The following is a 14,011-nucleotide window of genomic DNA, read 5'->3' as shown; positions in this document are numbered from 1 at the left end:
CCCCTGTTTAACACTGGGTAAAATCTTGGCCCTCTTAGTGTCAGTGGCAAAGTTCCATTCAGTAAGGTCAAGATGTTGCCCAGTTTTTAAACAGAATTACAAAGTAACTTTATCTGTTTGAACGATGTGCCAAAGTGCTTGCAGGATTCATGTCTTAGTGATTGAAAGGAATGTGGATGTTATGCAGTATATTGGGCTGCTAGTAAAGTAGCTGATAGAGCATCAAAAAATCTTACACCTGAAATAAATTCTAATAGAAAACTGTCAGATGAATTGAAAACTGGCTGAAAGACACACACATATATACAACTGCAGTGCATTGAACTGGGGGGAAAGGTATGTAATAAGGTAGCACAAAGACTGGTGTTCAAGCCAATCTTTTTTCACGTTATTTCACCCGGGAGACCTGATCTGAAGCGAGTCTCCATTACTTTATGCATGTGAATGTTCTGGAAGAAGGGGCACAGCAGCAAATTAATGAAATTAGCAGATGATAATAAATTGAGATGAGCTGAAAATGTCATGAAGGACAGGGGAAGAAGGATAGAAACCTAGGTGGGATATGAGATTCACCTTGGAAAAATGCAAGGTAACAAATGTGGGGAAGAGTATAGCTGAATGGGGCAAAAACTAAACTGATATTCAGTGCCGAGAGAAACTTGGTGTTGATAATACAGAAAAAGATGTTACAAGGTAACAAGTTCTATTAGTATTTGTATTACAAAATTGTATAGAGGGGCTCTCAGAGTTTCGTCAGAAAATGCTGGTTTGTTGAACTTGCAATGTCTTGCGAAAGTGAGCCGAGTTTGACGAACTTTCATTGAATCACAGGCAGGGTTCAGATAGAAAACTGCCTGGGTCCCTGCCAGCTCTCCTGGCAGGCTTTTGGGGAGCCCGGGTTTCCAGGGTCCATGACAGCCCTGCCATGAAGACTGCCTGAAGCCCTGAGGCTGCCATAAAGTCTAATAGAAACAATAAAACAGACAAGAATGTCATCTTCAGTTAGCAACTGCAGGGCCTGGGACGCATATTTCATTTAGGAAACACCATGTGTCAGTGTTCTGAAAGAAATTTGTTCCCAGATTGCCAGTTTGCAAGATATTTTGAAACATTTGGTTTTGGTCCAGTTTGGATCAAAATTGAAACTGGGAAATCTCTAAATTTCTCTCAAGCTGAAAATCCTGAGTTTTGGCTAGCTCCCGACATTCAGCATTTCTGTCTGTTCAAATAGGAATGAATTAATCCTATGGGCTGTGTTATACAGGAGGTCAGACAAGATGGTCACAATGGTTCCTGCTGGCCTTGGAATCTAGGAATTTGTTTGACTTGATGTAACGTGAAAACTTATAAATACTACATCTGAGCAGTTGCAAAATTTTCACGACTGCTCTAGGCATCAATCAGCAAAATCCTGTTGATTTTGGTAAAAACTGTAAAATTAGAAAAGCCATTCACACTTAAACAGTTACTCCTTGATCTGCCTGTGGAGAGCCACCCACCAGGCAGCAGGGGAAGGCAGAGGTAGAGAGCAGTGAGGGAGGTTTCATTCCTTCCGCCTTCCCAGTGTGTTGCCTCCCCAAAGCCTGCTCCAAGGTTGGAGGAAGGAAAGACAGTCAGAGGGCATGTCATAAACAGATAGCTAAGGGTTAATGTCTCTTTCACCTGAAACACCTGACCAGAGAACCAATCAGGAAACCGGATTTTTTCAACTTTGGGTGGAGGGAAGTTTGTGTAAGAGGTCTTTTGTCTGTCTGCCTGTTTCCTCTGAGCTTTGGAGAAGTAGTTCTATTTTCTAGTCTTCTGTTTCTAAGTGTAAGGACAAAGAGATCAGATAGTAAGTTCTATGGTTTCTTTTCTTTGGTATTTGCATGAATATAAGTGCTGAAGTGCTTTGATTTGTATTCTTTTTGAATAAGGCTGTTTATTCAATATTCTTTTAAGCAATTGACCCTGTGTTGTATCATCTTAATACAGAGAGAACATTTGTATTTTTTCTTTCTTTTTTATATAAAGCTTTCTTTTAAGACCTGTTGGAGTTTTCTTTACTTCAGGGAAATTGAGTCTGTACTCACCAGGGAATTGGTGGGAGGAAGAAATCAAGGGGAGAGCTGTGTGTTGGATTGCTAGCCTGATTTTGCATTTCCTCTGGGTGAAGAGGAAAGTGCTTTTGTTCCCGGATTGGGAACGGAGAGGGGGAATCTCTCTGTGTAGTTTCACAGAGCTTGTGTCTGTGTATCTCTCCAGGAGCACCTGGAGGGGGGAAGGGAATCAGGATTATTTCCCTTTGTTGTGAGACTCAAGGGATTTGGGTCTTGGGGTCCCCAGGGAAGGTTTTTCAGGGGGACCAGAGTGCCCCAAAACACTCTAATTTTTTGGGTGGTGGCAGCAAGTACCAGGTCCAAGTTGGTAACTAAGCTTGGAGGCTTTCATGCTAACCCCCATATTTTGGACGCTAAGGTCCAAATCTGGGAATAAGGTTATGTCATGGTGTAGCAGTGGTGGGATCTAGACAGAATCCAGAAGCCAGTAGGAATATTATATTTTTCTTTTCTCTGCTAAGGGCTTTTTAGCAGAGAGAAACAGTTTGGTTTTAAAAGGGAACCAGAGAGAATTTTTTTTTCTGCTCTCTCTAGCAGTTTGTGGTTTGCATGTTAAGGGAGAAGACTGTTGAGGGTCTTTTGTCATGCAATAGCCCTCCCATTAGGGGGCAAGTACCAGCACTTATATGCATGCAAATAAAGTGGTTTTTCTGGTTTCCCTTCATTGAACATTAGCTAGAGAGAGAAAAGGAAAAAAGCACTGTTGCTAGGCAGACTTCAGGAGGCAACAGAGAGCCTGCAGTTCAGAAGATAAACACCGGAGGGCACCCCAACACAAGAAAACAGGAACCATGACTTCTAAGGCAAAGATTGACGCCGAAGAACAAATCAAAGAAGCTGAACACAGGCGACAGATGGAGATGAAAGAAAAGGAAGAAAGCATCAAACAGGCAGCCCAAGAGGCAGCACACAAAAGAAAACTAGAAGAAGAAGAGGTAGCCTACCGAAGGAAACAAGCAGAAGATGAGTTGGCCCACAGAAGGAAGCAAGAAGAAGAAGAGTTGGCCCACCGCCGAGAAATGGAAAAACAACAAAAAGAGAATGAAGAAAAGGAAAAACAGAGAAAACATGAACTGGAGTTGGCAAAAGCTGGGCTGCATGTGCCAGCCAACCCTAACAACCCGGCGCCAATTATTGCTCCACAGCACAGGAAATTTCCCACCTACAAGGCAGGTGATGACACCGAGGCCTTCTTGGAAAATTTTGAAAGAGCCTGTCTTGGGTACAGCATCCCCGAAGACCAGTACATGGTAGAATTAAGGCCACACCTCAGTGGACCTTTAGCAGAGGTGGCAGCTGAAATGCCCAAGCCGCAAATGAATGACTATAAACTTTTTCAAACCAAGGCCAGATACAGGATGGGGATAACCCCAGATCATGCCCGTCGGCGCTTCAGAACCCAAAAATGGAAACCAGAGGTGTCATTTCCCAAACACGCCTACTACATTGCAAAAAACTATGAGGCCTGGTTAACAGGAAACAACATTCAAACCTTGGAAGAAGTGAACCTCCTCATACAAATGGAGCAGTTCTTGGATGGTGTTCCTGAAGACATCACACGGTACATACAAGATAGAAATCCCAAAACTATCGCTGAGGCGGGGGAGATTGGAGCCAAATGGATGGAACTGGCAGAAAGCAAAAAAGCTACTGTCAAGGGGAACGATTACCCCAGGGGGCACACAGACCATAAACCCTACAACCGAGGACAGCCAAAGACCCTACATACCACCCAAGTAAAGCCACAGATACCCTACTCTTCAACCTCACCAGTCTCCAGTAACTCACCTCGGCCCAGTGACCCATCAGATGGAAGATGCTTTAAGTGTAATGAACTGGGACATATCAAGGCCAACTGTCCCAAGAACACCATGCGAGTGCAATTCATTACACCACCATCACACCAAAGATCCCCAGGCCCGGATGCCTCTCAAATACCCTTGGAGCGAAGGGAAAATTTGAGAGTGGGCGGAAAGAAGGTTACTGCGTGGAGAGACACGGGGGCACAAGTGTCAGCTATCCACCAATCCTTCGTTGACCCCAAATTCATCAACCCAAAGGCCAAAGTTACAATTTACCCCTTCATGTCACAAGCTGTAGACTTGCCTACAGCTCAACTGCCTGTCCAGTACAAAGGCTGGTCAGGAATGTGGACTTTTGCAGTCTATGACAATTATCCTATCCCCATGCTACTGGGGGAAGACTTGGCCAACCAGGTGAGGCGGGCCAAGAGATTGGGAATGGTTACCCGTAGCCAAACCAGGCAAGCTTCCAGACCCATTCCTGTTCCTGAGCCGTCCACAGAGGCCCCGTCTGTGTTACCAGAGACCCAGACAGAGGTAGTGGACCCGGATTCCATGCCTACCACTGAAACAGCCACAGCATCTCCAGTACCAGGCCCGGAACTGGAACAGCAACCAGCACCAGCAAGTGCAACCACATCTTCAAACTCAACGCCAGAGGGCGCCAGCGAGCCAAAACTGGCAGAAGCACACGACAGCCATACCCAAAAGGCTCAGCCAGAGCCTGAAATACCCTCAGGTGCACCAGCGGAGAGCGGTTCACCAGCAACGGAAACAACCCCATCACCTACATCGCTTCCAGAGGGACCAAGCCCAAGTCCACAGTCTGAGGAGGAACTGGTGACCCCAGCCTCAAGGGAACAGTTCCAGGCTGAGCAGGAAGCAGATGACAGCCTTCAGAAAGCGTGGGCGGCGGCACAGAGCACCCCACCGCCTCTCAGCTCTTCTAATCGATCCCGGTTTGTTATAGACCAAGGACTTTTATACAAGGAAATTCTTTCTGGTGGACACCGGGAAGAATGGCAGCCGCAAAAACAGTTGGTGGTCCCAACTAAGTACCGGGAGAAGCTCTTAAGCTTAGCCCATGATCATCCCAGTGGCCATGCTGGGGTGAACAGAACCAAGGACCGGTTGGGGAAGTCCTTCCACTGGGAGGGGATGGGCAAGGATGTTGCCAAGTATGTCCGGTCTTGTGAGGTATGCCAAAGAGTAGGTAAGCCTCAAGACCAGTTCAAGGCCCCTCTCCAGCCACTCCCCATAATTGAGGTCCCATTTCAGCGAGTAGCTGTGCATATTCTGGGCCCTTTCCCAAAAAAGACGCCCAGAGGAAAGCAGTACGTACTGACTTTAGTGGACTTTGCTACCCGATGGCCAGAAGCAGTAGCTCTAGGCAACACCAGGGCTAACACTGTATGCCTGGCCCTAACAGACATCTTTGCCAGGGTAGGTTGGCCCTCCGACATCCTTACAGATTCAGGGTCTAATTTCCTGGCAGGGACCATGGAAAAACTGTGGGAAACTCATGGGGTGAATCACTTGGTTGCCACCCCGTACCACCATCAAACCAATGGCCTGGTGGAAAGGTTCAATGGAACTTTGGGGGCCATGATAAGAAAATTCATCAACGAATTCTCCAATAATTGGGACCTAGTGTTGCAGCAGTTGCTGTTTGCCTACAGGGCTGTACCACATCCCAGTTTAGGGTTTTCACCATTTGAACTTGTGTATGGTCACGAGGTTAAGGGGCCATTACAGTTGGTGAAGCAGCAATGGGAGGGGTTTACGCCTTCTCCAGGAACTAACATTCTGGACTTTGTAAGCAACCTACAAAGCACCCTCCGACACTCTTTAGCCCTTGCTAGAGAGAACCTAAAGGATGCTCAAGAAGAGCAAAAGGCCTGGTATGACAGACATGCCAGAGAACGTTCCTTCAAGGTAGGAGACCAGGTTATGGTCTTGAAGGCGCAACAGGCCCATAAGATGGAAGCATCATGGGAAGGGCCATTCACGGTCCAAGAGCGCCTGGGAGCCGTAAACTACCTCATAGCATTTCCCAATTCCTCACTAAAGCCTAAAGTGTACCATGTTAATTCTCTCAAGCCTTTCTATTCCAGAGACTTACAGGTTTGTCAGTTTACAGTCCAGGGAGATGATGCTGAGTGGCCTGACGGTGTCTACTACGACGGGAAAAAAGACGGTGGCGTGGAAGAGGTGAACCTCTCAACCACCCTGGAACGTCTGCAGCGGCAACAAATCAAGGAGCTGTGCACTAGCTTCGCCCCATTGTTCTCAGCCACCCCAGGACGGACTGAACGGGCATACCACTCCATTGATACAGGTAATGCTCACCCAATCAGAACCCCACCCTACCGGGTGTCTCCTCATGCCCAAGCTGCTATAGAACGGGAGATCCAGAACATGCTACAGATGGGTATAATCCGCCCATCTACCAGTGCATGGGCATCTCCAGTGGTTCTGGTACCCAAACCAGATGGGGAAATACACTTTTGCGTGGACTACCGTAAGCTAAATGCTGTAACTCGTCCGGACAACTATCCGATGCCACGTACTGATGAGCTATTGGAAAAGTTGGGACGTGCCCAGTTCATCTCTACAATAGACTTAACCAAGGGATACTGGCAAGTACCGCTAGATGAACCTGCCAAGGAGAGGTCAGCATTCGTCACCCATGCGGGGGTGTATGAATTCAATGTCCTTCCTTTCGGCCTTCGAAATGCACCCGCCACCTTCCAGAGGCTGGTAGATGGTCTACTAGCTGGACTGGGAGAATTCGCAGTTGCCTACCTCGATGATGTGGCCATTTTTTCAGACTCCTGGCCCGAACACCTACTACACCTGGAAAAGGTCTTTGAGCGCATCAGGCAGGCAGGACTAACTGTTAAGGCCAAAAAGTGTCAAATAGGCCAAAACAGAGTGACTTACCTGGGGCACCAGGTGGGTCGAGGAACCATAAACCCCCTACAGGCCAAGGTGGATGCTATCCAAAAGTGGCCTGTCCCAAGGTCAAAAAACAGGTCCAATCCTTCTTAGGCTTGGCCGGATACTACAGGCGATTTGTACCACACTACAGCCAAATCGCTGCCCCATTGACCGACCTAACCAAAAAGACCCAGCCAAATGCCGTTAAGTGGACTAATGAGTGTCAAAAAGCCTTTACCCAGCTTAAGGCAACGCTCATGTCTGACCCTGTACTCAGGGCCCCGGATTTTGACAAACCATTCCTAGTAACCACAGATGCATCTGAGCGTGGTATAGGAGCAGTGCTCATGCAGGAAGCAACAGATCACAACTTCCATCCTGTCGTGTTTCTCAGCAAGAAACTGTCTGAGAGGGAAAGTCACTGGTCAGTCAGTGAAAAGGAATGCTATGCCATTGTGTACGCCCTGGAAAAGCTACGCCCATATGTTTGGGGACGGCGGTTCCAACTACAAACTGACCATGCTGCACTAAAGTGGCTTCATACTGCCAAGGGGAACAACAAGAAACTTCTTCGTTGGAGTTTAGCTCTCCAAGATTTTGATTTTCAAATTCAACACATCACAGGAGCTTCTAACAAAGTTGCTGATGCACTCTCCCGTGAAAGTTTCCCAGAATCCAGTAGTTAAAAAGTGTTCTTAAAATCTAAAGTCTGTTAGTTATATACTTAGTAGTATATGTAAAGGTGCATGTGTTGTATTAATCTGTTTATTTTCAAGTTCTAGAAGAAATTGCCGCCAGTGAGCTTCCCCACTGTCTGCAATTTGGGGGGCGTGTCATAAACAGATAGCTAAGGGTTAATGTCTCTTTCACCTGAAACACCTGACCAGAGAACCAATCAGGAAACCGGATTTTTTCAACTTTGGGTGGAGGGAAGTTTGTGTAAGAGGTCTTTTGTCTGTCTGCCTGTTTCCTCTGAGCTTTGGAGAAGTAGTTCTATTTTCTAGTCTTCTGTTTCTAAGTGTAAGGACAAAGAGATCAGATAGTAAGTTCTATGGTTTCTTTTCTTTGGTATTTGCATGAATATAAGTGCTGAAGTGCTTTGATTTGTATTCTTTTTGAATAAGGCTGTTTATTCAATATTCTTTTAAGCAATTGACCCTGTGTTGTATCATCTTAATACAGAGAGAACATTTGTATTTTTTCTTTCTTTTTTATATAAAGCTTTCTTTTAAGACCTGTTGGAGTTTTCTTTACTTCAGGGAAATTGAGTCTGTACTCACCAGGGAATTGGTGGGAGGAAGAAATCAAGGGGAGAGCTGTGTGTTGGATTGCTAGCCTGATTTTGCATTTCCTCTGGGTGAAGAGGAAAGTGCTTTTGTTCCCGGATTGGGAACGGAGAGGGGGAATCTCTCTGTGTAGTTTCACAGAGCTTGTGTCTGTGTATCTCTCCAGGAGCACCTGGAGGGGGGAAGGGAATCAGGATTATTTCCCTTTGTTGTGAGACTCAAGGGATTTGGGTCTTGGGGTCCCCAGGGAAGGTTTTTCAGGGGGACCAGAGTGCCCCAAAACACTCTAATTTTTTGGGTGGTGGCAGCAAGTACCAGGTCCAAGTTGGTAACTAAGCTTGGAGGCTTTCATGCTAACCCCCATATTTTGGACGCTAAGGTCCAAATCTGGGAATAAGGTTATGTCAGGGCACCATCTGTCTGTCCCTCTCTTCCCATACAGGGGGAAGAAATGAACTTTGGAGGTGGAGAAAAAAGAGAGCCAGGGTGCCAGAACGGGAGGGAGGGGGGACATCACCCCAGCCCTTTTTTCTGGCTGTAAGGGCGAGCGATGGCAGGGAGGGGGAGAAGAAGAGTGAGCAGGGGGCAGGTACTGGGGGAGGAAGAGGCAGCGTGAGAGTGGGGTCTCGGGGAGAAGGGGTGGCTTGGGGGATGGGGCCATGGTTTGGGCACTGGGGGCCCCCCATTTTTAAGGAGCTTCTACCACTCCTGCATAGATCCCTTGGCCTACATGGGAAGAGAATGGGGGATCCAGATATGGGAGGAAGGGAATGGGGGGCATGCAGAGCCCTGACATTGGGGGAGAATAGTGAAAATGGAGTGGCACACCCATCAGCTTTAACCAGGTCTCTGATTGATGGCAGCCATTAACGCCTTCAAGCACAACCACAGGAGTGTTCATATTAACATAGTGTTTTTCTGTCAGGACATTTCACCTCACAATCCCAATCAATTTTACTCCCATCCTAATCTCATTGACTTTAAAGCCAGAAGGGCCCATCATTATCATTTAGTCTGACATCCTGCACATTTCAAGCCACAAAACGTCTCCCAGTCACTCCAGTAATAGGCCCAACACACTTCTGGCTGAGTTACTGAAGTCCTCAAATCTTGATTTAAAGACTTCAAGTTACAGAGAATCCACCAATTACTCTATTTCAAACCCTCAAGTGACCCATGCCACACTCTGAAGAGGAAGGCAAAACCCCTCCAGAGGTCTCTGCCAATCTGACCGGGGTTGGGGTGGGGGAATTTCTTTCCAGCACCAAATATCAGTTAAACTCAGAGTAGATGGGCAAGATGCCCCTAACAGATACACTGGAGCTTTCGCTCTCTGCCCAATGTTTTCTCAGTGACAGGGCCGGCTCCAGGCCCCAGTGCGCCAAGCGCGTGCTTGGGGCGGCATGCCGCGGGAGGCTCTCTGCCGGTTGCTGGGAGGGCAGCAGGTGGCTCCGGTGGACCTCCCGCAGGCATCCCTGCTGAGGGTCCGCTGGTCCTGCGGCTCCGGTGGAGCATCCACAGGCACGCCTGTGGGAGGTCCACTGGAGCCACGGGACCAGTGGACCCTCTGCAGGGACGCCTGCGGGAGGTCCACCAGAGCCACGGGACTGGTGAGCGGCAGAGCGCCCCCGCAGCATGCTGCCATGCTTGGGGCGGTGAAATGGCTAGAGCCGGCCCTGCTCAGCAAAGCAGGAGGAACTGCTTTCCTCCATGTGCTCTTAACGAATATCTGTTGTGTCTGTGGAGTCTGTTAGCTGGGGCAGACTGCAACCATTCTATTCTCACGGAGAATGCATTACTGTCCCAACTCTTCCAGCCTCAGCTTCCATATCTAAGTTCTCAGTTTCTGGGGGCAGCTATGCTCAGATTCTGCCACCTTCCCCCGATATCTTCTTAGAGGGTCCTTAGACCTGAAAAGCCATTTGTACTTAAAAAGTCAGATAACACACAGCGCTTGGTCTACATGAGTGGCAAAGTGTGTGATGCTCTAGTCCTCTAGACTATGGAAAGAAGAAAGTATTACTATATTATTTTTACTGATGAGGCACAGCAAAATCAAGTGACTTGCCAAAATCTGGGCAAAGATGTTTGTGGCAGAGGTGGGAACTGAATGCAGATCTCTTGAGTCTTACTCCAATGCCCTAATCTCAAAATCACCCTTTCTCACAACCTTCCTTCACCCTTTCCATGTGTGCTTCTACAAGGAGTAATGGCACACCCTCCCTCCCACCTCTCCCCAAAAAGCCAGTACAGTTGTAGGCTGCTAAGATATCCCCATCGGTTCCTGGTCCAGAGAGATATAGTGCTTTCTCTGTATGAGTCTGTCATGGTATAATTCCCCACTCTGAACCTTAGCGTCCAAAAGATGGGGTACCAGCATGAATTCCTCTAAGCTCAATTACCAGCTTAGAACCTGTAGCGCTGCCACCAACCAGGAATTCCAGTGCCTGGTACACTCTGGTCCCCCCAAAATCTTGCCCGGGGACCCCCAAGACTCAGACCCTCTGGATCTTAACACAAGGAAAGTAAACCCTTTCCCTCACCGTTGCCTCTCCCAGGCTTCCCCTCCCTGGGTTACCCTGGAAGATCACTGTGATTCAAACTCCTTGAATCTTAAAACAGAGAGGAAAATGCACCTTCCCCCCTCCTTCTCTCTTCCCCTCCCAGATTCTCCCTGAGAGAGACAGTAATCCTAACACAGAGAGAAATTAGCCTCTCTCTCCCCCTTCCCTCCTTTCTCCCCACCAGTTCGCTGGCGAATCCAGACCCTGTCCCCTGGGGTCTCACATCAGAATAAAAAAAAAATCAGGTTCTTAAACAAGAAAAACTTCTAATTAAAGAAAGAACAAAGGTAAAAATTATCTTTGTAAATTTAAGATGGAATAGGTACAGGGTCTTTCAGCTATAGACACTGGGAATACCCTCCCAGCCTAAGTATATAAGTACAAATTAAAATCCTTCCAGCCAAATACACATTTGCAAATAAAGAAAACAACCATAAGCCTAACTCACTTTATCACCTAGTACTCACTATTCTGAATTTATAAGAGCCTGTATCGGAGAGATTGGAGAGAAACCTGGTTGCACATCTGGTCCCTCTGAGCCTCCAGAGTGAACAACAAGCAAAAACGAATAGCACACACAAAAACTTCCCTCCCTCAAGATTTGAAAGTATCCTGTCCCCTGATTGGTCCTCTGGTCAGGTGACAGCCTGGCTTACTGATCTTGTTAACCCTTTACAGGCAAAAAAGAGATGAAGTACTTCTGTTCTATTAACTCTTACTTATCTGTTTATGACAGGGTCACATGTGACATCACCTGTACCAAATCTGAGTTCCTCTTTACCAAGAAGACATTGACAAAGTGGATGTAATTCAGAGTAACAAAAATAATTAGGTGCCTGGTTCACTGACACACTAGAAAAGATTATGAACTGACTACATAGAGCATGGCAAATTGATGTCTTTGGATGGGGCTTTATTACACCCTATGAATGTATGTTGTTAATGGCAGCTGGGAGTACTCAGAAATTCACAGGATTGGGCCCTAAGAAAGAGCCAGAAGAAGTCAGAACAGTCCCTAATATTAGTCTGAGGGGTCATCTGTGAGCCCTTTACTAATGAGGAACTCCCATTGAATCTAGCTGGAGTTTTGCCCAAGTATGGAGTTCAGAGCAGTGCCCTAAATTAGCCCATATAGAGCTCCACTCTGCATTCAATTACATTGGGAGGGGTGCGTGCTATTCCCACAAAGCAAATAGCACCTACATCCATGTAGCTGAAGTCTGGCTGAGCCCACAGACTTTTGATTGCCTTGAGTGTTCATGCTTTTGATCCCAGCAGCTCAGCAAAAAGGGCACTCTAAGGGCTCCAGGTTTATACGGTGGAGACATGATTAACTGCTTTCTGCAGGGAAAAGATGAGGCAGGCAGTGCTGATCAGTTACGAGCACAATGCAACCAGTCAAGGTTTATTCCAGACAAAATGCAGTTCTGAACTCCTATTCCAAATGATTTGTTGTGCATCCCATGGCAATCAATGGTAAATTGGTAGGCTAGAAGAAATGAGACCATGAAATGACTCCATGATTATAGGCTCCAGTTTACCCAATTTCAATTGCAGAGTAATTCTTCAGTCTTTGAGACAGCCAAACAGTAAGAAACAAGAACATTAAAAATCCCAAGTTTAAAAGTAAACTTTTATCCCCAGTAGAAGAATGAGCATTTTTAGTTGACCTTAATCTCAAACTCAGTTTACCTTAGGGCCAGTGCCAGTCCTCAAATCCTCCCAGTGGGCCAATAATGTCACTCATGCTGCCCAGAACCTTCCCCCAAAACTCCACCCCCCACCTGCCTAAGACTCTGGGAGGGAGTTTGGGTGGGGGAGGAGGTCTGGGATAGGGGTTGGGGTGCAGGCTTTGGGGGGGAGTTTGGGTGCAGAAGAGGTGATAGGTTGGGCTCTGGGAGGGAGTCTGGGTGGGGGTGCAGGGTCTGAGATGGAGTTTGGATGCTGGGTGCAGGCTCTGGGCTGGGGTAGGGGGTGGGGTAGGGGGTGGGGTGCAGCAGGAGGGGGTGAGGTTGCAGGCTCTGGGAAGGAGTTTGGGGGCTGGGGATGTGTGGGGAGGGGTGCAGACTCTGGGAGGGAGTTTGAGGGCTGGGGGTGTGTGGGGAGAGGGTGCAGGCTCTGGGAGGGAGTTTGGGGGCAGGAAGGAAGTGGGAGTGCAGGCTCTGGGAGGGGGCGGAAGGGGCGGTGCTTACCTGGGGCTTCAAGGCAGGGTGGGCCAGGTAGCCTTTGTGTGCTGCCACCCCCAGGCACTGCCTCCGTAGCTTCCCATTGGCTATAGGGGCACTTGGGGCACATGGAGGCACAGCCCTGCCCCACCCTGGGGCCACAGGGGGGGGCCAGCAGATGCATGGAGTGAACAGGCAGATGTCAGTCAGCTCCGCTGTGCTGCCGGGGCCCTTGGCCAAGGGGGCCAAGGGAGAGACACGGCCCCAAAACTTCTAGAGCTCCGTGGGCTACGTTGGAAAGGTTCTGGCCCACAGGCTGCGAGTTTGAGACCTCTGCCTTAGATACAGTTCCAAAGAGAGATGCATAGAGACAAAAGACTGATGGCTACAGTCCTAATGGTTATTGTACATTGCATTAACAAAATTTAAAGTTAAAAGGTCATTTACTAGACCAAAAGCCCAACTAATGTGTAATTTGTTTGCTCTGTATTTAATGCTCCACCAGTGCTGTGCTGTGAGCAAAATCAGACTATTAAAAAACCATTGCCTAAATATTCAGCAATGATGACTAGTGATTTTGGATGTCCACTTGACAGTTTAAAGCGGCCTGGCTTCAGGAAGTGCTGAAAATCATGCCCCTTTTAGGCATCTCAAGTTAGGCACTTGAAAACAGAGGTCCCCAAAATCACTTACAGCGCCTCAAAGTCCTTGGTGGGAATCTCCAGCCCCCATCTCAAGGTTCCTGTTGTCCTTCATCTTATCCAAGCATCTGGACTTATTTCAGCCAAATGTACTCTGGATTTCTCAGGCAACCTGAACTGAAGTGCAGGGGAGCCCTGCTTTCGCTGGCTCTCACTGTGTAAACCATAGAGTGCTGATGTTCATTGTGAGAGAGGTTAATTTAAAGCCCTGGGGTTACAGTGAGTGGAAAAATGAAAAAAAAAAAGACCCTATTTTCATTAAAACAAATTGACATTTTGGGGGAGGACATTTTTCATTGAAATTTCCCATTTTTAAAACCTAACCTGGACTGAAAAACAGCAACAAATGTTTGCAAAGTTTTCATCAAAGTTTTAATCAATGGAGCTGCTATAGGGTTAACAAGTGACAAATGTAGAGAGAAGGACCCAGCGACAGGCAAAGGTAAAACACCAT

This window comes from Gopherus evgoodei, chromosome 2, assembly GCF_007399415.2.
Source record: "Gopherus evgoodei ecotype Sinaloan lineage chromosome 2, rGopEvg1_v1.p, whole genome shotgun sequence".
Lineage (NCBI taxonomy): Eukaryota > Metazoa > Chordata > Testudines > Testudinidae > Gopherus > Gopherus evgoodei.
Note: the sequence above shows the minus strand (reverse complement) of the source record.